General features: G+C 55.7%; 1 protein-coding gene across 1 annotated transcript in view; it reads left to right on the top strand.

Moving 5' to 3' along the window:
- The first annotated feature begins 4,994 nt into the window (after positions 1–4,994).
- Positions 4,995–24,619, top strand: part of GTF2IRD1 (GTF2I repeat domain containing 1) — a 71,944-nt gene continuing 52,319 nt past the window's right edge. The window contains exon 1 of the mRNA XM_054166371.1: positions 4,995–5,070. The gene's annotated coding sequence lies outside the window, so the exon portion shown is untranslated. The remainder of the gene's footprint in view (positions 5,071–24,619) is intronic.

Below are 24,619 nucleotides of genomic sequence, written 5' to 3'. Positions count from 1 at the left end.
CTGAGAAATTACTTGGTGATGTCGAAGGCTGGGGCTGTAACCTCAGTTGTGAGGTTGATTAAAAATGCATGAATATCAGCCCGACCTTGGGCAGGGCTTGGGGCCGGCAGGGCTTGGGGCCAGCAGCCCCACCACTGGAGGAAGTGATGCTCTTGGCCAGAATGCAGTGCAGGGATAACCCCAGTGCCTGCCTTCCCTTGCCAAGGTGTGGGATTTCCACAGATGGGACTCTCTTAGTCCTGTTTAGATGTCTGAAGTCTGCAGAGAGGACCCTGAGGCCAGGGACTGGGCTCTTAAACTCCACCAAGGACGCTGCCAGTGTCCATGGCAGGCTTCCTGCCCATGCAAGGATGTGAAGGGTTCCACATCCTTGCACCAACGAGCCAAAACCAACTCTGGTGCCAATATCTTCTTAGGAAAGGGCTTTTCCTCCTGTCAGGTGAGGTGCAGAGCTGGGAAGGATGGCAGAGCTAAAAACCTGAAATCTTTGTGGTCTGCTCCCCAGAACCCTTTCCAGAGGCTCTGATTTGGGAGAGGTGCTGGAGCAAGTCCAGAGAAGAGCAACAAAGCTGCTGAAGGGTCTTGAGAATAAGTCTTGTGAGGATCAGCTGAGGGAGCAGGGGTTGTTGAGTCAAGGAAGCTGCGGGGAGACCTTCTCACTCTCTACAACTACCTGAAAGAAGGTTGTGGAGAGGTGGATGTTGGTCTCTTCTCACAAGTCACAACAGAGGAGGAAATTGTCTCAAGTTATACCAGGGGAGGTTTAGGCTAGACATTAGGAAAAACTGCATGGAAAGGGTTCTCAAAGACTGGCACAGGCTGTCCAGAGAAGTGCTTGAATCACCATCCCTGGATGTAGCCTTCTAGATCTGGTGCTCGAGGACATGGTGTAGTAGTGGCCCTGGTAGAGTCAGATGATGGTTGGACTTGATGCTCTTAGAGATCTTTCCCAGCTCTAGTGATTCTGTGTGATTCTCTATCACCAGGCTCTCGTTAGCGTGGAAGTAATTCAAGGGGCAGAGGCAGACAGCTGGAAAAGCATTTCTCTGTTGTTCTGGAGCAAGCTCTTCCTGCAGCGCAGCGCTCAAAGGCCGGCGTGGCACCACCGCCGGCAGCTGGCAGCGCCCAGGTGGGTGACACGCAGCTAGGCAGAGCAAACACCCACCGTGAGCCAGCCCTGTGCCCCAGCAGGCAGGGAGTGGGGAGGTGGGGAGGGGTGTTTCATCTGTCCACATATCTGTTTGGGAGCAGCAGCTATCAGCTGTGGGGGGTTGCAGGGAGTCCTTGCCCGTTTGACTCCACAGCACACAGCTGCTGGCTGCCTGGCTGCGCAGCTCTCCCCGCAGTGGCCGTTTGCAGCGCAGGATGGACTCGCTCTAAACACAGCCCCCAAAGCGGAGGTTAATTTGCTGCACGCAAAATCTTGTTCCTCCAAGTGCAAGTGGTGGTTTGGAAGCTCTTTTTTCCCCCCCCATTCCTCCCTCCTTAAGCCTCAAGGCTTCCACCCAGAGCCACAGACCCCAGCGCTTTCTCCTCCAGGCTTTTCCTCGCGTGGTTTTTGCATCTCCCAGCCCTGCTCCAGGCGGTGCCAGCTCCCCACATCCACGCTGCTCGCCCGAGATGTGCCCAGCAGCAAGGAGCTGGGGGGCGGGGGGGAGGTGAGGGGGGGAGGAGGCTGGGGCTTGCAGAAATGTCCCCCTCTTTGATCTATAATTTAAAAACCATTTTGTTTTGCCTTGGTCGTTTTAACTAGCAATTTGCTATAGCAAAAGAACACAATACCCCCGCAGGAAAGAAGAAATAAACTCATTCTTTCAATTAAATTTCTCCTGACCTTACTAAAACTTTCTCCCTGTTTCTTTTCACTAAAGAAGCAGCTTTTTCTTTAATTTTCTTTTTTGGCCTTTTATTTTTTTTCCCCCTTCCAGTTTTGTGATCTCCAATTCCACCGAGAGACAGACGAAATCAGCATATCAGAGAAAACAACAGCTCTTGTGATGCCCAGCAGTCACTAATTAACAAATTAAAAAAAAGGGGGGAAAAAAAAGAGAGAGAGAAGGAGGGGTGGGGGGGAAGAAAGAAAGAAAGAAATCTTGCTGCAGATAGGATTGTTTCCTGGCGATGTTGCCTTTTCTTTTGTTGGCACTGTGACAGGGAACTTCTTTATTGCTGCAGATAGAGCAGATTAAGCCGTCCCTCTCGTGCCGTTCTCCTCCTTGCCTGCCTTTGTGCAGCTAAACTGATTTCTGGCCCCCCCACGTCGAGTGCTTTGGCCCCACTTTCCTCCTGGAGTGCTGAGCTCCTGCAGAGGTGTGTGGAGAGGGGAAGGTTGCAGTGTCGAAGCCGTCGTCTCTGTCCCTGGGCTGGACCGGGTACCTTTAGATGAGTGTGGGCATCCCTACAAGATGGGTGCTCAGGAGGGCTGAGTTCACCTCTGTGGACTCTGTTCCAATGGAAAACCTGGAGAACATCTGAGGTCCCACCAGATGGTTCACCTCCTGCTGAAGTCCGTAGCTTCCAGCAGGCAGCAGCCCCAAGAGACCTCTCTAAGCTGCTGAGCTTTGGCTTAGCCTATCCATCCTGGCACTGCTGCAGTTCAGCCTGCAGTCTGACCTCATCCACACCAGCTTCCTAGGCTGCTTCTCCAAATTTCAGGATCATCTGGCCTCTGTCTTTCCCAGCCACTCAGAGCCCTAAATGGGGACAGAACCCAAAGCAGAAGGACTGTTGGGAGTCGCTGCCAGCCATGGGGGCTGAGCTCTGTTCACACACCAGCGACCAAAGGTGGCACCTGTGGGTCTCCAACTTTTATTTCAGTTCATGTTCCCCAGGGGACAGGAGCAAAACAGGAGCCCAAAGCCAGCCAGCACAGAGCTATCCCCAGGCTCGGTGCTAGGGTCCCAGCCTTGTCCTGGGAGGGATCTGCTGGAGTGAGGCAGAAGAGGAGGACAGTTCCCTGTGCCTTTGGAGCAAGCCATCTGCTGGCCTTTGACTAAACAACCCTGGAAACCCTCTCTGCCAAGGTCCCTTCCAGGGGCTGACATCCCTTGGAGGGCTCCAGCAAGTGTCACCCTGCAGCCTACTTGCAGCAGTGAGGAGTCAGACACATTCCCCAATGCCAGTACCATCTCTGACCAGCCCATAAACATTCCCATGGGGCTGCTGGCACCCCTGGGTGCCCCTGGGGCTGGGAGTGCAGGGCTGGCCCTGGGGAGGGCAGGCTTGAGGAACAATGACAAGCACAAACCTGGTCTGACTGTGGCCATAAGTAGGACCCCAGCACTGCCTGAAACCTCTGCCTGCTGCAGTGGGCACCACGGGGCCACAGCCCTCTGGGGATGCCAGTGCTGCCTGACATCTCTGCTTGCTGCAGTGGGTACCATAGGGCCACAGCCCTCCCAAGGTGCAGAGCAGGGACATACACAGCCACAGCAGCTGGATATTGCATCACAACACAATTTTCTCCCCACCTTGTATGAAATTGCAGCAGTTTCCCCAGTCAGGGGCCGTGGGTTTGGGCTGGCAGTGTGCTGGGGAGGTTGATGGAGAGCCTAGCAGGAGCCTAGTGTGGAGCCCTGCACAGAAACCTGCCTGTCCTTCTCAGGCAGCTCCCCCTTCCTCGGCTCCTGTGCTTGGATGACCTAGTTAAATTAATTTCGGTGGATTTCTAATTTGTTTTTGGGTCTGGCTTAAAGATAATTAGCCAAAAGATGCCCCCATTTCTTTCTTTGCAGGAAGAAATTATACAGCAAGTGTGTTTTCCCTCCTGCGTGCACTCCCAGGGATGTAAGCTGGGGACTGGCCTCAGCCACCCTGGTAGGACCCACCTACCCCAGCCAACCCTGTCCCACCAACCTCTTCATTCCCTACTGAGGTTTTACTTGGACCTTGTGTAGCCCCCAGACTGCTGTAGCAGTGCAATGAGTTTGCCAGGCCTGGGGCCATGGATGGGAACGCAGAGGGTACCAAGTGCCTGTGTGGAGCTTGGCAGTTCTGAAAAGCCCCTTCCCTGCTCACCAGAAACTGGGTTCTCCCTGTGGCCCTGGAGCAGCAATAAATCATCACTTACTTAAAGCAAACCCCAGCTAATGGAGCAGCTGCATAATGCCAGCTTCAAAGGGGAAAAGTGTCAGCACTTTCCAAACTTTGGAGGTTAAAACGCTGTCAAGTTATTTTCTAATAGTTTCTCATTTGTTTTAATTTGCCCTTTTCCTTAATGCACAGCGAGCAACACGGGACAGCAGCGTTCCCTCTCATCCCAGCCGCAGAAGGCTGCCGTGCCTGCAGGCACAGGGATGCTGGCAGTGCCCACGGGGCGGATGGGACTGCAGTGCTTGGCGCTGGGGAATGAGGGACTCCAAATGGGCTGTGCCAGGCTGAGCCGGGCCATGCTGTGGTGAGCCTAGCTGTGCCATCTCAAGCCATGCACGGATGAGCCGTGCCGTGCCATACCGAGTCGAACCACGCCGAGCTATGCCATGCCGAGCCAAGCCATGCCAACACCAACAGGTGGCGACAAGTCCCCCCAGTAGCCAACTGGGCGACCGCGCCGGGACTGTGCCGAGCCGTGCCGAGCCTTTTCGGCTCGGCACGGCTCGGCACAGCCTCGGCGCGGTGTAAAAGCGTTTAACACAGTTTGTCCCCCCGCTACTAAACCTCCCCCCTCCCCGTCCGGTTATCGGGCTGGTTAATCCCGTATGTAAATGGCAGCCAATGGATGGTGCCGTTGAGCGGGGCTGGGATTAGCGGCGGGGCGAATGGCTGGCACTTTTACTGGGATTACAGAACAAAGAGCTGCTCCCCACCTTGGGGTGGGCTGGGGAGAAAAAAAAAAAGGAAAAAAACCCCCAACCAACCCACAAATCACGCACAGCCCCCCCCTCTTCCCTTCCTCCTTCCCTTCATCTTTCCTTTAAGCCCCCACCGGGTCGTACCGGCTCCGCCCGGGGAGGAGGGAAGCGGCGGGAGGCGGCGGGAGGCGGCTCCATCCCGGCCCCCGCCCGCCCGCCCCCGCCGCTCCCGCGCAGCCTCGCCGGGGGAGGCAGGAGCGCCGCGCCCCAGCCGCCCGCGGTAAGGAAAAGTTTTGCCCCCCCCACCCCCCCCACCCCCCTTCATATTTCCTTATGGTCTCCCCCTCCCCATACACGTCCTCTGGTCCTAGGCTTGGGGGAGCGCCGGGGGACAGGCGAGGGTGGGGGGATGCTGGGCTGGATGGGTTTGGGGGCGCTGTTAGAGCTTGCGGGGGGTGTGCTGGGGGCAATAGGGCTAGGAGGGTGCCGGGGGGTGATAGGGCTGGGAGATGCAGGGGGGCGTTAGGGCATCTGGGGGGCGGTAGGGCTGGGGGGATGCTGTGGAGATGCTGGGGGTGTTAGAGCTGCGGGGGTGCAGGGGGGTGATAGGAGTAGGGGCTGCAGTGGGGGCATTAGGGCTGCCGGAGAGTGATAGGGATATGGGGATGCAGGATGGCATCAAGGCCTGGGGGATGTTAGGGGACAGCGGGGCTGGGGGGAGACTCTGGGAGCCATCAAGGCTTGAGAGGATGTTGGGGAGTAGTAAGGGTTGGGGAGTGGGGGGGATGCTGGGCTCATTAGGACTGGGAGAGTGTGAGGGGGTAATAGAGGTACTGGGGGAGGATAGGTGCTGGGCGGGGGAGTAGGGCTGCAGAGGTGCAGTGTGGCATCGAGGCTTGGGGGCTGTTGGACTCATTAGGGCTGGGGGTTGCAAGGAAGTATTAGGGCTTGAGGGATGCTGGGGGAAGAGAGGGCTGGGGGGATGCTGAGGGGACATGAGGGCTGCTGGAGGATGATGGGGCTGTGAAGGTGCAAGGGGTATTGAGGTTGGGGGTTGTTGGGGGGGCAATAGAACTGGGGGGATGCTGGGGAGTGTTAGAGCTGGCAAGGATGTTGGGAAGCTAGAGAGCTTGGGGAGACTGGGGGGGCGGAATATTGGGCTCATTGGAGCTGGGGTGGGGGGAGGAATGCTAGTGGTGCTGGTGGGGCTTGGGGCTGGAGGGGTCCATCGGGTGTGTGGAGTGATGCCAGGAGGCAGCAAGGTGTTAGGGGTGGGAGATGATAGTGCTGCAGGGGTGTTTGGGAAGATAGAAGTAAGGCAGGGGGCTGCTGGGGCAGTAGGCTGGGATGGGGGCGATAGTGCTGGGGCAGTCGGGCAGGGTATGTCGGGCTGGCCCTTGGTGCCCACCACCGCAACGGTGTTCCTACGGCAGCTCCAGGGCTGCCACCTGTCCCGGCCGCCTCTGGTGGTGCGGGGCTGGAGGGGAAGCTGGGAGCGGAGCTTTGCCGGGGCTCGGCTCCCTCTCCGCCGGCGCGGGGAAAGGCGGCAGCGCGGCTGGAAATAGAAAGGCAGCGTTGAGCTGACGAAGCGCTCGGGGCTCCGGCTGGGCTGCTCACCCAGCCTCGGCACCGCGGGTGGAGGGATGGACATCCTCCGCGGCTCCTCAGTGCTGCTGAGGACAAGTGGAGGATTCTCACTGTGCGGGGACAAGCGTGATGGGGAGAAAGTTGCTGCTGGGGCAGGCAGTGCCCCTGTCCTTCCAGTGCACGGGGCTGGCGGTGGGTTTGTCTGGGATAAGCTGTAGGTTGGAGCGATCCTATTAATGTGCCTTGCGCCGGAGCGAGCCCCGGACCCGACGGTGCCACGCAGGTGATCCTGGGTGCTAAGGCACGGCTGGGTGTGAGTACGCTGGGAAGAGTTGGTGCCACCAAGCAGCGCTGCACAGCCATGGGGCTGAGTGCCATGGGCACTTTGGGGTTGGTCACTCGATCTCTTGCTGCATCCATTACCCATTGGCATGCAAGCTCTGGACGTTGAAACTGTCTGGGGCCATCAGCTCGGACCCACGTACGACAGGAGCCCCCACTTCAGGGGCTCAGCTCCCTGAGCCACTCCTGCTGGAGCTGCTGGAAGTGTTGCAGCCAGGGGATAATCCCATGGACCTGAGTGCCTTTAATTCCAGAGGACCCTGGGTCTTTGCTCCTGCCAGCATGGCCAGACCCACTGCTGGCTGTTGCCTGTCCAAGCCCATGGAATTCCCTGTTCCTGTGGAAACTACCTCAGTGCTTGCTCTGAAATGAGGAGTGGCAGCAGCCATTAGCATTGGACCCAACCCTGCTGGGGGGCGAGGGGCTGGGTGCTGAAGGCCACAGCCCGTGGGCTCTGCTGCTGGAGCAGGGAGCAGTGAGCCCTGGTGCCCACCACCGGGGCCGTACCAGCCGGTCGCACGTCAGAGTCACCTCTGAGCCGTGGCAGAGCAGCTGGGCTCTCTGGTCACCCGTGAGTCCCCCACTCCGCTTCTGTTGCCTGGGGTGCTGGTGACTGCCAGGGGATGGGCGCCCCAGTTCGGGGCTGTGCCACTGGCTTTCCCATGCACTGCTGTCTGAGCTGGCATTGCCTCTCAGGGCCATGGTTTTGGGGTGAGCCTGCCCAGGATGTGTCACCACTGGGTGCAGGGGAAGGGGTTGGAAAGCTGCCTGTACAGGGTGCTTTCAGGAGCCAGGAGGTGATGAAGGGGACACATGCTGGTGGCCACCATCACCTGTCTCTACTGTCCCTCCTAGGAGGGCTTTCACATCTTGGTGGAGGAGCCACTGGTGCTGGCCCTGGGTCACTGCTGCTCGTTCAAGATTGCTAATGAGAAGCCTGGAGAGGAGGGAAGGAACCTGCCCTACCAGCCAGGGCAAGAGACACGGTGCCCTTGCTGGCAGCCCAGCACAGTGCTGGCAGGCATCTGGTGGGACCTTGGTGGAGCAGGAGGTGATGAGGACAGTAGGTTTTGGGGCGAGCAGGGAGGGCACAAGTCTGTCTGTCCCACATGATGTGCATCACATGTGACTCGAGTGATGCTCTGCTCAAAGGAAGGGTGCAAAAAAACCCACCCAAACCCCCAAGATTCCAGCCCCACAGAGATGACCTCTTGCAGTTGGAGCTAATGGGGGTTTCCCATCTGCTGCTCCCGCAGGAAATAGCTCAGATTTTTTTTGGCAATTATCCATGCCCTGTACTTCCTTTGGGAATTTTGGCGGCTGCACCCCTGCAGCCAGGCTGGAGGAATGTGGAGGCCCTCTGATTGCCAGCCAGGCTCATTCCCAGCTGGTTGTCTGCTGCAGGGCTAACCTCTGGGGTGGGTGCAGGGCCTGGTCCTGGCTGTTGCCAGCTTGGGCAGCAGCACCCTGCCCTGCCCACTGGCCAAGTGCCGTGGTTGTTCCTGGTGCCACCAGCAGCTGTTTGCAGATGCCTGTGGCGGATGGACGTGGTGACGGTTGAGCGTGGAAGAAAAGGTATGGGTGGGGATGGCTGCTCCCCAGATGGCTGGGCTTGAGGGTAGGTGGTGCATGATGTTTTGGGGAAGGGGATGAGAGGCCAGGGGGTTGTGTTGCTGTCCATGTTCTTCTCCTGGCACTCCAGCCAAGTCTGCTTGTGTTGCACCTTGTTGGCAATGACAAGCCTCTGAGACTTGGGAGGAGCAGAGGCAGATGCTGAAGACTTACGGAGTGGGTTTTCCACCACCAGATGCCTTCACCTTGAGGTCAGGGAGGAGGAGAGGGAAGGGCCTACTAGAGTCCTTTCTGAGGATGAAGACTTCCATCTGGGAGCTAAAGAAATGTCTTTATTGATTAATTTATTTGAAAGGGCCTTTGGTGTCCTCCAGGATGCTGGCCCAAGCATGGGGCTGGGAGCAGTGAGCAGCCCTGGCCAGAGGTCTGCTGGGGAGGTGGCAGGTCTTTGCAAACTGGAGCAAGGCTTCTCAGGACCTTGCTCTGCACTGTTAGAGCCTGTCCCTTCACAGGACTTATTCTATTTACATTTCTTGTCATTGTCTTTGGGGAAAAAAAAGAAAGGTCAGGAGCCTCAGCCTGGTCAGAAGCTGTGGGAGGCTCAGGGCTGTGTGGTGGCCAGCATCCAGGTGGACTTTATGGATGGGGGGGTTGGGATTTTTTGCTTGCCAGTTCAGTGCTTCATCTCTTAGTGCAGCCCTGTTGGCTGAGTTTGCTTTCCAGCCCAGGAGAAAAATGTGAGTCCAGGCAGGCACTTGGCCCTGTTGCGTGGTGGCCCCGTGGTGGTGTGGCAGTGGACTGGGATGAGCTGCTGGAGGAATCCCCAGAGCATCTGGGGCATCAGTCTTGTGGGAATGTCCCTGTGTCTCATCCTGGTTCAGGAGCTGCTGCCAGCTGCCACCTTGGAAACGCTTTGGTGGAGATTGCTGAGGGACTTGAGTACGGCAGCAGCAGCAGCAGCAAGGCTTTCCCGTAGGGAATGTGCCGTGAGGAAAAGCCCTTGGAACACGAATCCCCTCCTTGGGAGCAGGCTGTGCTGAGGTGGGATTTACATTCCTGCACGCAAACAGCTTCTGTTGGAGTTTCTGGCTTCGTGTTGCCTTGTCAGGCTGGTTGAGAAAGAGAATTAACCTCAGCAGGAAGAGCAGGGGACCAGTGATGAGCATTGCTCTGCTGCTGCGTGTCCACACAGATGTCATCGTCCTTTACCAGGGCTTCCTCCCTCAGAGCTCCTCTCACCTGGAGGGTGAGGTGCCTGTCTTCATTTTCTTTAAATCTGCAACATCAAAAGGAGCAGAAGCCAGTGGGGAGGTCAGTGTGGACCCAGGGGTGGTCCAGCACCCACCTGTGTGCCTGGGACCTCTCTCCTGGGAGATATGAGGGGACAAACCTGTATGGCTTCTGCTCATAGGTGATGTCCCCTGTGGGATGTGCCAGGGTCTGGCTGTGCCCCTGAGCCATCCATGTGGTTGTGGGGGGGTGCAAAGGCTCATGGTGGGCACCATGGACCTGCTGCAGATCCTCTCCTGGAGCCCCACAAGCAGAGTGAAAGCTAGGAGCTCTGAAGGTGCTTTGGGGCATAGATGCTGCTGGGATGGCCAGGGGGAAAACTGGTGGGTGAGATAGTTTGTAGCCATTTCATCTTTTCAGAGCATTTCTTTTACCTTTTGGTGATGTGTGTGGGTGCTGGTCACTGTCAGGGGTTGTGTGTCCTGTTTAGCTGGGATGTTCCTGGAGGAGAAACTTCCACCTGTGACGGGTAGATGGAAGTTGGAGGGGTTTGCAGGCTTCCAAGAGAAATGCATGATGCCCAGGGCCTGACAACCAGCAGCTTTATGGGGGAGTTTGAAGTGAGGCTGAAAAACCCTTTCACATGAGCAGAAGGTGTTTGGTAGAGAGGATGGAGCCAAGTCCTGTTCATGGCTGAGGCATCCCAGCCACGGGTTGTGCAAGTGATGAGGCCATCGAGGAGTCCTTGGATTCTTTCTCCCTTGCTGAAATACCTTGAAAATCCCCAAACCTCAAAGCTTTCCTTCTGGTAACTGCTGGTTAGAAGAATGCAGAGGCAGTCAGCCTGGCTTGGGGAAAAGTGGTGAGTGAAGAGGGAGTCCTCTGGAGCAAGGTAACACTGGGAGAATGAAACCATGGCAGTGGGTGAAGAAGACCTCTGTGGTTTTGCCCAGCTGCTGTGCAAGAAGGTGCTTCACCCATTTTTGAAGGGTAGCATGTGGGGATGAGCATGGCCCAGGTCCTGGCAAAGTTCATGTCTTGCCTTCACCTCTAGCTGTGTCTGTGTGGCTGTGTCTCCTGGCTGGGAAACCTCAGTGCCTGCGTGGGGTGACCTTGCCTCGGGACACTGGCTGCTGGGTTGCTCATCTGCTGCTGGAGCTCCAGCCCGGCAGCTCCAAAGGGGTTGGCTCAGGCTGGTGGAGACGGCTCTGGCCATTGCTCTGGGAATGGAGGTAGCTCCCTGGAGGTGGGCAGTGCCCCCTTCACAAACACACAGAGATCAAAGAGGCAAACCCGGCCTCGGTGCTAATGAGCGTCAAGCCTCGTGCCTCAAATTAGGCCTGGCCACTTCATAAGTGCTTGGCACAGGGGAGCACGTGTGGCATGTCACATCCATGACAGCACCTGGGAGCTCCACTGGTAAGGCAGGCACTGCCCTCCTCTGCCCACCCGCTGCCAGGGACAGCTCTGGGATGCTGGAAGGTTTGGGATGAGTCTTGGGATGAGCTGCTGGACGATTGGTCTGTACCCCACTGTAGGGGGGAGACGCCAGAGGGATGTGTGTGGCAAGGGTGGGGTTTTCCCTGGATGGATGCTGCCGCTCAGACCTTCCCAGAAGGGACCCTGAAGGCAGGTTTGCATTTGGGGTTGGACTGGCACCGAGCCCTGTGGCATGGGTATTTTGGCATATCGCCCCCAGCACCAGTACAAGGGGGCTGTGCCCACTGCTGGTGGGCTTTGGGACCTATTTGAGGTTCCCATCAAAGTCCCACTCCTCCTCCTCCTCCTCGGGTCGGTTTTTCGCTCGCTTCATTGCAGGGGATGGAAAAACCTGTAGGAAAGGCAGGATTATGTCTCCCTAATTAGTAGGGGCCTCATTATCATTTCTACCCAGAGCTCTGGTAATGATTAAATATGTGGGAATTATCTGTATTATTTGGATTGCATTAGCATTTAGGAGGCTGGGACCCCTTTTGCTGTGCCAACAGTGAATGATAGTCCTCGCCCAGAGGAGCTCTGTCATTGGCACAGCCAACGTCCTGGGTCAGGGAGACTGGGGATTGATCCCTGTGTGCCCATGGTGTGGCCACTGCAGCTCCACTCCTTGGCACTCTGAAGGATTTAAAGCATGGAACTGGATGTTGGTTTTCTTGCAGACAGCTCACACCTGGTCTAGTATGGGAGGCAAAAAAAGTACTGGCTGTGTTAAGATGACCTCTGAAATAATGACTTTGTATAGGGATGTAAAAGAGAGGGAAATTCTGTGGGCACCTGGGTTGTCACAGCCCAGGAGACGGGCTTTAGATGCTACCTTTGGATGCTCTCACTTGGTTGTTGGAGGGCTACAATAAAGCAATCCCATTAGGTAAAGATAATGATGTTACAATCCACCATCTGCTGAGGTGCTGCTGCTCAGTGCTGGCAGGGGGGTGGGAGCTGCCTGGCGGAGAGGTGGGAGCTGCCTGGCGGAGAGGTGGGAGCTGCCTGGCAGAGTGGTGGGAGCTGCCTGGCAGTGGGCTGGAGAGCTGCCTGGCAGAGCAGTGGGGAGCTGCCTGGCAGGGGGGTGGGAGCTGCCTGCCATGTCACCTCTCCCCTGTTCCTTCTTGCCAGTGTCTGCTGTGGGTCTTGCACACCCTAGCAGAACCAGAAGTGGTTGGTTTGGATGGAGAAAGGGTTTTGTTCTCATGGTTTCCTCCCTTATCGTGGGGGATGAGCTGTTGAGCTCTTCAGCTGATGAGGACCACTTCCATCAGTGCATGGTAGGGCTCTTGGGGTGGTGGTAGGGTCATTGGCAAGTCCCCTAAAAACTGGGTCACCACATTGCTGAGCCATGGAGAGGCTGGTGTGTGGAGATGCTGTGTCCCACAGGGATTTCCTGAGATGCCATGAGATCCCAGGATCCCACAGCATCATCTTTGCTCCCATTGGAGTGGTGGGACAGCCCTGGCCTGGTGGCAGCAGGGACACCCCCCCAGCCCTGCACCTCCCCGGGCACAGGAAGCCCTTTTGCAATCGACAGCAGGAAGGATCGTGCTCAGTCGGCAAAATATGTGAGGAACTCTGCTTGTTTAAAGTGCCTTTGGGGTTTTGGGCCTTAAATAAACATCCTGGTTGGGGTTTGGGTTGGAGGTTTTCATCCTGGGAAAGGCAGGCGGGGGGAAGGGAGCTGCGCCGGTGCCCCGAGTCTGCATGCACCTTCTGACAAGGTTATAAATTAGCTTCATTAGAGGAGGATCACTGAAAATAAATTGCTCTGCACCCTTTAGGGGCATGGCCAGGCTGCAATTTCATCTCTTCTTCCTGGGGACAAATGCCTAGAAACCCCCAAAGTGGTATTACAGCATTTCACCCTGTGTCAGAACTCGGTGGGTTTACCCTCAAAAATGCAAACCACCTCTGTGCTCCCAGGTGAAGCTTGGCTGGGGGCTTACCTCAAAAGCTGGGGGTGGGGATAGAGGGGGTTTGCTGCAGGTTTTGGGCCTGATGGCTTCCTTGGGAGACACCTGGCCAGGGAGAGGACCGTGCTGGGCATTGGAACTGTGGTGAGAGAGCACGATTCAAACCAAGGGACCCATGTGCTGGCAGTAGAGATCTGCGGCGGGTGACCTTTAACAGGACATTAAACATTTATTAAACCCGTTAGAATTAGTGTCAGGTTTTATTTATTTGTTTTATTTAAGAAGAGAGGAGAGGGGGGAAAAAGACATCTAAGAGAGGTGAGCATGACCTGAGAGTCCTGTGAGCTAGTGTGGTACAACCCCAGCCCTTCCTGTGGAAGCTCCCGGAGCAAAGACCTGGCTCCAGGATGCATCCAGCATCCACCCATGCCCTTCCCAGGGCTCCTTGCTGGATCCTGCTGCAGGGCTGAGCAGAGCAGGCAGCCCAACATCCAATCCCATCTCCCTCCAGAGCCCCTCAAATAGTTATCGTTTAGGTGGGTTAATTCCCCCCCGCCCAAAGGTTTATTGCTTTGCAGTGGGGGGTGCGGGAGAGAAGGAAATGAGCCCCACACCCCCTCCTGCATCCTCTTCCCGCAGCCACCCGCCGGCTTTCCCCGCGCCGCCCCTCCGAGGATTACGCTGTCTCTTGAAAACCTCTTTGTTTCCCCATGTTTGCCGTTGTAATTTATGTACGATGCTGCCGCTTGTTGAAAAACAAGGTCTTTATCTCCGTGGGAAACACACCTGCAGAAATCCAGCCCTGTCGCTGCCTGTGCGCCAGGCGCCCCAGCAGAAAAGCCAGCTCCAGCCTTGCTGCAGTGATGCAAAAGTTTCCTCCACGCGAGCTGCCGGCGAGGCTGATGCTTGCCTCCCCTCCACACCTCGGAGCACCACGAATCCCCTCCTCTTGTTAAACGCTGCCCTAAAAGCAGGCTGCTTGGCTTGTGGCTTCCTCGCCCGATGCATTTTCTTCCTCTTGGTTTCTTTCTGTCCTAGCAGCAGAGGTATCACTGAATCTCTTTTTTCCCCTCGTCTTTGCTTCCTGATTTCTGGCTGATTCGTTTCATTTCCCCCCCTGCATGTAAGATACATCATTTCCATGCTGACCTTCCGCTGTGCTGTGGACCTGGCGCGGTGATGCTGATGGATGGGAGTGGAGAGCACCGTTCCCGTGGGGCCAAGGGTGCCTGTGGGTGGCTGCCTGGCAGCCGTGCTCCTGGGAAGGGCTATTTTTAACAGCTGGGATTGTGCTGGGTTGCCATCGATGCGCTGGAGCACGTAGGCATCCTTTAGTATTTTCAACCTGGTGATGAAAAAATAATGCAGAGCTCTCTCTGCTGGGGAGGTAGCTGCTGCTGGGGATGCTCCATGATGCCAGCTTTCCTCTGATGCAGGGCTCTCATCCCTTTGCTGTGTGGCACGTGCCCAGCTCCTCTAACTTGCTGTCCCCACTGGGGCAGGGAAGCCGATGCCCGTTGGCAGCCGAAGGTGCAGGACCGGAAGAGCAGGAAGGGAAATAGCTCCTGTCAGGGCTGCGGGCGAGGAGAGCAGTGGGAGGGTGACTGCCCCTCCCAGTGCTGGCTGTCCCCATCTGCCCCCTTCCTACAGCTCCACTCCCCCCAAAAGCAAAATGGCAGCAGCTGGGGTGAATATTGGCATTGCCCAGGTGGGAGGCAGGATGCAGTTCTGGGATTTCCCTCCTCTTCTTCCTCCTCCTCTTTCCTATAACTCTTTGCCTGCAGTCAAATCAGGGTGCAAGGCTGGGTTTCCATCCCCTCTGTGTGGTCCCTGACTAGAAGGCATCAGTGATGGCTATGGAAAACCTTAGGGCAAACCCTGTTCCTCTTAAACCTCTGTGCTGTGTGTGTGCCAAGGCTTCTTCTGCCCTTTCCTCCCCCCCTCACTTCTTCACTAACCTGGTTTTCACCAGTGATGCTACGGAAGGCATCAAAGCCCAGAACCTTCCTTCTTGGTATTGATTTTGCTTTCTGCTTCAATGACTCTGGCTTGCCCTTGGTGTTTTGAGTAGCTGGAAGGATGCTGGGGAGAGCCAGAGTGACTCTCTGGGGGGCTTTGCACAAAGCGCTGGGCAGGGGCCTGAGGGAGGTATTCATGGGGATGGAGCAGTACCCCTCCTTGGACCTGCTGATGTCCCAGGAGCTGTGGGTGTGGGCTGCAAGAACAGTTCCTTGAAGATGCTGGAGAGATGTCGGATTATGCTCGGTGTCTGGGGAAACCTCTTGCATGGCAACCAGGGCCATTTCCCCTCCTAGTTTCAGGTCACCGGCTTGGGGGAAAGGTTAAAGTGCTTTCTTCCACCTCAGGGGAAAACATCATTTTGCTTTTCATCAGGATTTTGGGATCCACCCACGTTAGCAGCTTCACTGAGGGTGAGGCAGGGTGGCAGAGTGGCTGAAGTAAACTCTCCTTTTAAATATTGACTTGCCCTGTGGCTGCGTGTGGCAGGAAGAGCTATGCTGAGAGCTTGCTGGCTCTGCTAGATGTGGCATCCATGCTGCTGAGTGGTGGGTGCCCCTTCACTGATTGCTTGCCACCCACGAAAGGGGAACTGATCAATAATTAATTCACAATCTCAGGCTCTGTGAGTCGCAGCCTGATGTGGGTGAGCGCTCTGCTTCTCATCCTGCCTGAAGCAAGAGGTTGTTGCTTGGGCGACTTGGTACTTGAAAAACCTCTTTTTCATTAGCTGTGTCTCCAAGTTCTGTGGTGTGTGAGGCTGTATGGGTCTCAGCAGGGTTTGGGGGTACAGGTCTGTGCTGGGTGGCATCCCGATTTGAGGTGATGGAGAGCCTGTGCTGATCACTGGTGGTGCAGCCGCTTGTTTGCCACCTCATGGATGAAGACATCAGAGGGCTTTTGGTTTTCATTTTTCAACCTGGCAGGGCACGTGTGAAAAGTATCCTGTGAGTCCAAAACATAATCTGCATGCCTTCTGCCTTCCCTGTGACGTGGTGTCCTCCCTTTGCACAGCCTCCAACACCTTTTGTTTGGAGGGGCTGCTATCACCTCTCCTGGAAGCAGCACTGTCCTGGAGCTAAATGAGCACCGAGCCACGTCCCACACGCAAACCACAAGGTCTGTGCACTTAGTTTCTGTTATTTATGGGGCAACCTAAGCCAGGCTTTTGCATTCCCCAGTGAGGTGGAACCAGGCTGCCTTACAGCCACCTCAGCACCCTCCAAACCCCCCCTGGGCACCCTGAGAGGTGGTGGTTGCTGGACTCTGGGGTGCTGCTTTCCCTGCCCTGGCAGCTAACGCAGGCTCCAAATGTGGGACGCCGCTGCTCTCGGTGCTCCATCGGGCGCCAGAGCTGCCGAGGAGGGGAAATGCGCCACGAGGCAGGTTTGCTTTGCAGGATTAAAAGCAAATAAATATTTATGTGCTATGCAAAGCAGCCCCCGACGAGATGTGCGTTATCAGGGGGAATTTGAAGCGGTTCTTGGTTTGGGCCCAGGATGAAGGGCTGTGCGTGGCGCTGCGGTGTGTGGGTTTCAAGCTATGTTTCTCTCTCTTGCTGCACAGAAAAAAACCAGAGAGGGAAAACCAAGGATTTCTTTTTTTTTTTATTGCTGCTTGGGCTGCTCTGGTCTTGGGTTTCACCATCTCTCTGCATCCTCATGTCTTTAACTGCAGGGATGGAGAGAAGCCAGGGAGAGAGGGCAGTGCAGGCAGCATTTCGTATGCAAATCGAATGCTGGCCCCGTTCCTAACATTTGCTGTGTTTACACGTAAATGCAAACAACTGTTGACTTAGTTTCAACAGATAATGTGTTTCATAACACAATGGAAATGAGAATTAAGCTGGAATTTAGCAGGGGGGAACATGTGTTTCTGCAAGACCTCGGGCTCCCACCGCCCCGTGCCGGTGTGCCGTGCCCTGTCGTGGTCACGGTGGTGCCGGCACTGTGAGGGCTCAGTGCTGGGCACCGGCATGCTCTGGGGTTATCCCTTTGTGCTGGTGTTGAGGTACATGGCAGCTGACTGATTCCCCTTGCTAAACCACCCTGAAATGGGGTGAGGGAGTCTAGGGCAAGGTGGCTATGGGGTCAGTGATTGAACCAGCCCACCGGTGAAGCTGAGGAGGGGGCTGGTGGCTGAGGTTCTGGCAAGTGGCTGATCCCAGGCAAGTGTTCGCTGGAGAGAAGGGACTTGAGTGCTTTGGGGGGGTTCAAGGGAAACTCTTTCCCAGGCTACCATGTTAGAGCCTGAGCGCGGGCATGTCCCAGGAGGGAGGAGGTGGCAGTGGCAGCATTGCCTTGTCCTGGAGTGACTCTGAGCAGAAGCATGTGGGAGAGGCCCCGGCTGTGTTGTAGGGCTGGATCCTGGCCAGCCTGGGGCAGTTCTCGCAGGGCTCCCCGGGGCTGACGCTGACCTGGGCAGCCTTTGAGTCACGGCTCCAGTCGCTGGCTATCAGCCTCTCCCACCTGCCACCTTCCCCACCCCGAATCCTGCTGGTGAGGCAGGACCCCAGCACCACCAGGCACCCCCCTGGAATGCTGCTTTGCCCTTCCCTGGTGAAGGCACCAATGTACATGAGCAGCTCTCCGCAGCCCGGAGGAGTGGAGGCATTGCTAAGGACTCGGCATCTGGGGACTCAGGGGTGTGTAATCGCCGTCTGTGGGTGTGGGTTTGTCCTCATCTGTCTGTCTGCCTGTCCCTTGCTGGCAGCTGCCCAGCGTGGCAGGGCTGTGGCATGACTCATGGTGCTCAGGTGTTAAAAAATCCAAGCCCCTGTGAGCATGGCAGGGGGAAATCATCTGACGTGCAACACAACCTCTGTTAGACACCAGCAGATCTTCCCCCAAGAGCTGTAGGGACAGTCATGCCACAGGGGACACCTTGGCTGGAGGTGCAGGCTCTATAAGCCACTAGGAAGCCCAACTGTGAGCTGGGGACCCCCCTTCCCTCCCCAGCTCTGGAGATGCTGCTCCCAGGACGCAGGAGCAGTGCAGCAGGATGCAGTCTTGCAGCCCTGACTGTGATGCCAGGGCCCAGAGAAGCCAGAGCCATCCTCATGCAGACCCAGTGGCTCCAGGCATGTTGTCTCACCATGGAGGGTGATGATGGGGTGGGTGGGGGCCGACCAGACCCTGCGGCTGTTTGTGTCTGGCAGCTGGCAGTGATGCCGAGCCCTGATAGTGGCAGGTAATGGCAGGGTTTGCATGAGAAACAGCAGGTTTCAGGGCTGGTGCCACTGCCAGAGGCTGCCTGGGAAGGAAATGGGGATCCTGGACAACACGGGCAGCTGCTGGCCACCTTCCTCCTCTTCCTGGTTCCCTTCACAGGTCATCCCAGGGTGGGTGCATACTTAGCTTTACCAAAGGCTCCTCCATTGCTGGTGGTGAAACACCTGCCCACGCAGGATGCCTGATTCTGGGCACCCTGCACAGGCAGGTGACTCACCACCAGCAATGGTGGATTTGTGGTGAAGCTGAGGTGACAAGGTGCAGCCAGCACCAGCTTCTCAGCACACGTGCTCCCTGCAGACAGCAAGCACCAGGAATACCTGGGATCTGCTCTTGCCTTTCCGACTCATTCTGCAAAACGAAATAGTGGAGAAGGGAGCAGGCAGGAGCAGGGAGCTTGGAGCACAGGATGCTCCTCTCTCTGAGCCTCCTTTCATCCTTTTAGAAAGCCATTTTATTTCTTTATTGAGCTTATTTATGTGGCAGAGAGCCAGGCCTGGGATTAGCAAATAGCCCATTCTGCCACAGAGGGAATACTCAATGCTGAGACACCAGTAACCAGAGAGAAATATTAGAGATAAAATTAAACCATAATGATATTAGGTAGCGGCTCTCTATCAGAGACCTCCTTACACAGAGGTAATTACCTGGGCAGAGCAGAGAGCAGGTGATGAGCAGTGGTGGCCATGAGCTGGGGTTGGCTGGAGGGGGATAGGGTCATCCCAGCCCTGCCCAGAATCTGGGGGCTTGGTGCCATCACCTTCTGCATTGGGGTTGAGTGCTGAGGAACAAGAGAAGGTGCCCGCTGTCATCTGCTCCCACAGTGAGGACTGGGGTGGGCCATCCTCTGCTGAGCCTGTGTGAACGTCTTACCCCACAACCCTGGGTGCTGTGGCTTTGTATATTTGCAGTTTGGGGATATTTTTTGGCTACTTAATTCCAAATAATAGTAATTGTTACTGTTGTTATCATCATCATCATCATCAGCTGGAGCAGCTCCCAGTTAGACAGACAGAAGGTGAGCGCACAAACGGACGGCAGCCAGGACGGGACATTAGAGAAAGCAAACCTTGTACTGGGATGTGGGACCCGTGCTGCAGCACCTGTGGGCCCTGTGCACGTGGGGTTTTTCCTTAATTTAGAGGGGGAGGGGGGGAAATGGAAGGGGGGGAGGCAAAAAGGCAAAACCCCATGTGCCTTTGTGATATAAAATTCAAGTTGGGCTCTTGGTGACTGCTTGGAAAACAACAGGCTTTTTATGTTGGCTCTTGGGGTAGGAGGAGAGCAGGCTAGAATAAAGATTTACAGTGTTTGGGAGATTAAAGGCCCTTGGTACATTGTTCAAATACCACGAGATTAGTTTCCAAGGAGACGGATACCAGTTGCCATAGGCACCGGGGGGCCAGGAATTAGGATTGCGATTTTTTATCCTGATCACGCAACCAGTAGCTGAACGCTGCTCAAACTCGGGCTTTAAATAACCCCAGTGTTAGCTTACGCCCTGCTGAGCCACGGCCTGGCACTCTACCTCCCTTCCTCCCCCTGCCCCAGTGCCCTCCTGAGTGTGCAGTGTTGCACCCAGGTATTGACAGAGGGGGCTGAGCACCCCGGTCGGTGCGACCTCGGGACCTGCCTTGTGTGCTATCCTGTGGCTTCCAGGCTTGTTTCAGCTCATTTTCTCTCGAGACGAGGGCTTGTGGCATCTTCCTGCGACAGCCTGGACGCCCTGTTGCCCGTCAGCAGTTGCTGTGGTGCAGGAGATGTGCTGAGGGGCAGAATTAGTCGCCTTCTAATTTTGGCTTCTCCCAGTCACCCGATTCTGGGAAGTGCAACCTGAACCCTGGCGCGTGGGACGCCGGATCCATGTCCTCGCTGCCTGCCTCTCCTTCTAGGAACCATATAGAGATGGGGTTTGTCCAGCCTCTGAAGGAATGGGTACTGAGCTCCCCGCCATGGGCTGGGTTTGGGGGCTGAGCATTCCCCTGGGGTGGGAAGTTAGACCCTGGCAGCCACGCAGACATCCAGGTCCCCGTGGCTAGGTGCTATCGGGTACCATGAGGCTGCCCCCATCCCCCCGTGTGGGGCTGCTGGGTCAGGATCCACCTCAGCTGCTTTCCGTGCATGATGCTCACAGCATCCCTCCCCTGCAATGGTGGGAGCGCTCCGGTTACACTTCTTTCTCCCCCCTCTCCCCCCCCTCCTCCTTGTTTTTCTCTTTTCTTTAATAAATGAAGAGGCAGTTGCTGGAAGCGAGAGCTCCTGCGCCTGCCTGCCCTGAGATTGCGGCGTGGAAACTTGTCTGGAGCTGAGAGCTGCGCCGCCCGAGCTGCGCGGGCAGAGATCCCCCCCAGCAGCCGCCGTGACATGAAAGTGTTTATCCTGGGGGAGATGAGACGCAGCTTCTGAAGGGCACTTGATCCTCATCTGTCTCTCTTTGCACCAGACAGAAGCCTGCTCTAATTTTACTGTGTTGGATCTGTGCGCGCCTAGGCCAGGCTTAAGAAAACCGAGGCGGCAGCAGAACGGAACGTGCTGCCTGAGGAGGGAAAGCTGAATTCCTGTGGTGGGACACGTTCCCTCCTGGTTTGCTCTTCACTTCTTTTCTAAGTGGGACTAAACCTTGGCAGGAATCAGGTTACCCAGGAAAGCAGAGCTGAGGTGGTGGTGATGCTGTGGTGCCAGTGTGTACATGAGGAGCTTTTCCAGTTCCAGCAGGTGCCCTGGGTTTTGCTAGGAAAATAAAACAAGGGAGGAGCTGTCTGGTGGTGGGAGCCTGTTCTGCTCAGTGCTACCTGGCTGGAAAGGGCTGGGGGAAAATACAAGGTTTGGAGGACTCAGTGCGGTAAGGTCTGCTGGCACGCTCGGCCAAGGTGGTTGAGAGAGCCAGAGAGTGCCAGAGGCTGCCCCCCAGCACTGCTGCTTTCCCACTTGTACAAAAAGCTATTTGCTTGCAAAGCAGCAAGGCAAGTCAAAACACTGGGCAATCCGTGGCTCTGGGGAGAGACACGGCAGCTGGACCAGGTATATGGGGCTGGGGTGTCCCAGCCCATGGTTATCTGCTGTACTGCTGGCATCAGGGCTGACCACACAGCTCACCCACCACCTGCTAACTAAGCATCGTTAGTGAAGCAACAAACCACCCTGGCACGAGTTGTTTCGTCACCCCATGCCTGCTCGGGATGGAGAGGATGTAGCTACAGGGGCCAGAGGCTGGTGCTGAGTTTGGCATAAGGGATGAGCTGGGTGGCATGGGCAGGTCGAGGCCATCATGCTGCGAGTGAGTTGCCTGCACGGAGCAGAAGTCTCCATCGCTGTGACAAAAGCCATGGGCTGGTTATTCAGTGAGCGTGGGGCCGTGCCCTGGTGCCCCTGTGCCAGAGGTGGCTTTGGCTGCTTCCGCTGGCTCCACTGATGCTGGTGTTTGCTTAAGTGATCAGAAAAAAGCCACAAGGTGAAACTCAAGCCTGGTGCCTACCCCTGGCTTTCGCCCTGCTGCGGTTTGTGTGGTTTCCAGGGCTTTCTGCTCGGGCAGCTCCAGCTCACCGGGCACCTCGCTGCAAAGAGCCCCTTGCCAAGAGGGACCTCAGGAGGCACCCAGGTGTCGTGGGGCAGACAAATACCTTCTGAGTCAGTGGTCCTTCCTCCTCAGGGAGATAGCCCTTAGTGTGGGTCCTGTGCTGATGCAGTGCCGCCAGCAGGGACACTGGGGACCAGCACCTCGCTTGGTGGGGAGATGCTGTCCCAGCACTAGCAGAGGACATTATTTGTCCCTCCAGCTCCTGTCAGGATGGCTCCTTGTGGATTTTAAAGCATGTTTAATGATAGCCAGGGCTAATTGCTTAAATGTCCTCCAGGGTTGGTGTAATTTTTTAAAATCCCCTTTAAATATGCCCTCCTGGAGTAAAAGGCAATTACAAGTACAATCACTGTCTCATTTCATGCAGGTCATCACTACATGCATGAGCTGGGTGCTGTGTTGCATCCCTTCCCACCACATGGGCTGCAGGTGCTGGTCCTGCTCCCTCAGTCCCAGTGGGAATGGAGCCAGGTGAATGTGGCAGCTGATGTCCTGTGACTCAGCAATTGTTTTGGGTGGCCGAGAAGCCCAAAGGCTCCCTTCAAAAGTCTGTTTGGTGCCTGGTAGCCTAATTGGCTCCCAGCCAGCAGTGCCTTCCCCTGCTTTAGAGCATCCCAGGATGTCGCCCCCCTATCCCAGGTGGCCAAGAAGGCCAATGGCATCCTGGCCTGGATCAGGAACAGTGTGGCCAGCAGGAGCAGGGAGGTCATTCTGCCCCTGTACTCAGCACTGGTTGGGCCACACCTTGAGTCCTGTGTCCAGGTCTGGGCTTCTCAGTTTAGGAAAGATGTTGAGTTGCTGGAAGGTGTCCAGAGAAGGGCAACAAAACTGGGGAGGGGTTTAGAGCACAGCCCTATGAGGGGAGGATGAAGGAGCTGGGGTTGCTTAGCCTGGAAAAGAGGAGGCTCAGGGGAGACCTTCTTGCTGTCTACAACTACATGAAGGGAGGTTATAGCCAGGGGGGAGGTTGGTCTCTTCTCCCAGGCAATCAGCACCAGAACAAGAGGACACTGTCTCAAGCTGCGCCAGGGGAGGCTTAGACTGGATGTTAGGAAGAAGTTCTTCACAGAAAGAGTGATTGGCCATTGGGATGTGCTGCCCAGGGAGGTGGTGGAGTCACCATCACTGGAGGTGTTTAGGAAGAGACTGGATGGGGTGCTTGGTGCCATGGTTTAGTTGATTAGATGGTGTTGGGTGATAGGTTGGACTCGATGACCTCAAGGGTCTTTTCCAACCTGGTCTATTCTATTCTATTCTATTCTATTCTATTCTATTCTATTCTACTCTCCCCAGGAAGGGAGATGGCTGCTAAGTCCATCTCAAGACCTACCTCTAATATATATATATAGATAGATATAGACATAGATATAGATATTTATAGATATATATACACACACAGGAATAGTTGGGGGTTTATTTATACCCAAATATTCCTCTGTGTGTGTGTGTGTATATATATATATGCACACAGGAATATTTGAGTATCTATATTCCATATATACTGATATATATATTTGTATATATTTATAGATAGATAAAACACATATGTATTTATAATATTTTATATATGTCATCTATTTTGCTGGAATGGATGCTGGCTCACTTGGGCTTCCTGTGGTCTCCCCCAGCACCATTGAAGCAACAGGCAGAACGTTCCCAGAAACAGGAATCAGCGGATAATTTCCAGCCCCTCCTGTGTGGAGCTGTAGGCAGGGCTGCTGCAATGGCCTGGGGGTGTTTTTGATTATCTCTCAGGGTCGGTTTTTTTGTTCCCCTCAACGTGCTCAATGGTCAAAGCTCTTGGTAATTTAAGCTCCTGTTTGGCTCCCTGAACTGGGAGCCAGCCCACGCCGTAGGAGGCTTTATAAACATCCTTTGGGGGGGGATTTCCCTGGGGATGCTGCAACACACTGAGATGGGCTGCCCAGGGAGGTGGTGGAGTTGCCATCCCTGGAGGTCTTTAAGAAAAGATTGGATGTGGCACTTGGTGGCATGGTTTAGCTGATGTAGTGGTGTTAGGTCATAGGCTGGGCTTGATGATCTCAGAGGTCTTTTCCAGCCTCAGTAACTCTGATTCTGTAATGTCCACAGCGCAAGTGGGGAGCCTGGGATCATGTCTTGGGGCTATCCATGCTTCTCCCCTGCTTCTCTCCTCTCCCTTGCTGCCATCACACTCTGTGGTGCCAGTGGCCTTTCCTTGATGCTGTGCCGGTGTCCTCCAGCTTGTCACCCTTGGGTGTAGCTGATGATATGAGGGCTGAGCGGGAGGATGCGGCTGTTGCACCCACCCGGTGCTTGTGGGCTTGGGTCAGGGCATTAGCTGTCAGATGCTTTGCCCTGCAATGGTTTTGAGTGGCCTGCTGTCCTCATTTAAGGAGATGCTTCGTGTGGTAAAAAACTGCCAGGGTTACAATTTTAAGATACAGTACAGCTGCAGGGGAAAAAAATGAGCCACTCAGTTCAGTTCAAAACCAGTACTGGCAGAAAGCACTGTAAGCAGCAGCAGATGCAGGATGCCCTTGGTCCCTCCTGGGCATTTGGTTGTTCCCATCTCACAGCATCCCCTGCTCTGCACTGGGCTTGGCCAACACAGTAATTCCCAAGAAAGGATTTGTTGCCCTTTTTTTTCTGGTGGCAAGGGTGGCCTAAGGAAACAGTGGGCATAGGGAGAGGCTCCAACAAGTTCAGCCCAGTGTGGTGAGTCCTGAGTGAGCACATGGCTCCCTTTGGGACACTGGATTTGGGAGTTTGTGCTAGAGAAGGCTTTTGTGCATGGCAGTGGGAGGGTGGTGGGAGGGCAGCAGTGGAGTGTCTTCAAGCTCCACCATGCTCCATGATTGCTGTCTACAACTACCTGAAGAGAGGTTGTAGCCA

This window comes from Dryobates pubescens, chromosome 13 (genome assembly GCF_014839835.1).
Source record: "Dryobates pubescens isolate bDryPub1 chromosome 13, bDryPub1.pri, whole genome shotgun sequence".
Lineage (NCBI taxonomy): Eukaryota > Metazoa > Chordata > Aves > Piciformes > Picidae > Dryobates > Dryobates pubescens.
This window is presented reverse-complemented; position numbering and strand designations above follow the sequence as displayed.